We start from the raw sequence: 558 nt of genomic DNA, 5'->3' as shown, positions 1-558 counted from the left end.
CTTATTTTAACCATATGTGCCTTTTGTTGTTGTTGTTGTCTTGTCTGTAAGCTGTACGCTGGCTGCTGAGACAGTCCCCTTGTGCCGCGGAGCATCTGAGGCGGTCCCCGCAGCCGGCAGCAGTGCGGGGGCTGGGTGGGCACCGGCCCGGGACCCCCTCGCCCCTCTCCCGGGGCCACCCCCCAGCCCCCTGTCCCCTCCGCGGGATCCGAGACTGGTTGTGGGCCGTGGAAGTGGGGGGACACCCCGAATAACTAGGGATGGGAGGGTGCTGAGAGTCAGAGCGAGTGAAAACTCTGAATCCCGCGCCCGAGGTTGGGAAGGGATAATATAGAGGTAATCAGGACCGGCCGCATTAGGCGGTTGGGGGGCTATCGGGTTTCGTGGGGAGCGCGGGAGGTTACAGCGCCTTGAGCCGGGCACACAGTGCGCCCCCGGGGTCCCGTTTCACCGGGGGGCGGCCGAGACGGAGGGGAGGGCGAAAAGGTTGCCCGTGGCCGGCTCAGACAGTCACGTCTCACCGGGCCCCAAACTCCTCATTAATACACCTCTTTCGGA

This window comes from Calidris pugnax, unplaced genomic scaffold (genome assembly GCF_001431845.1).
Source record: "Calidris pugnax isolate Ruff unplaced genomic scaffold, ASM143184v1 scaffold24, whole genome shotgun sequence".
Lineage (NCBI taxonomy): Eukaryota > Metazoa > Chordata > Aves > Charadriiformes > Scolopacidae > Calidris > Calidris pugnax.
This window is presented reverse-complemented; position numbering follows the sequence as displayed.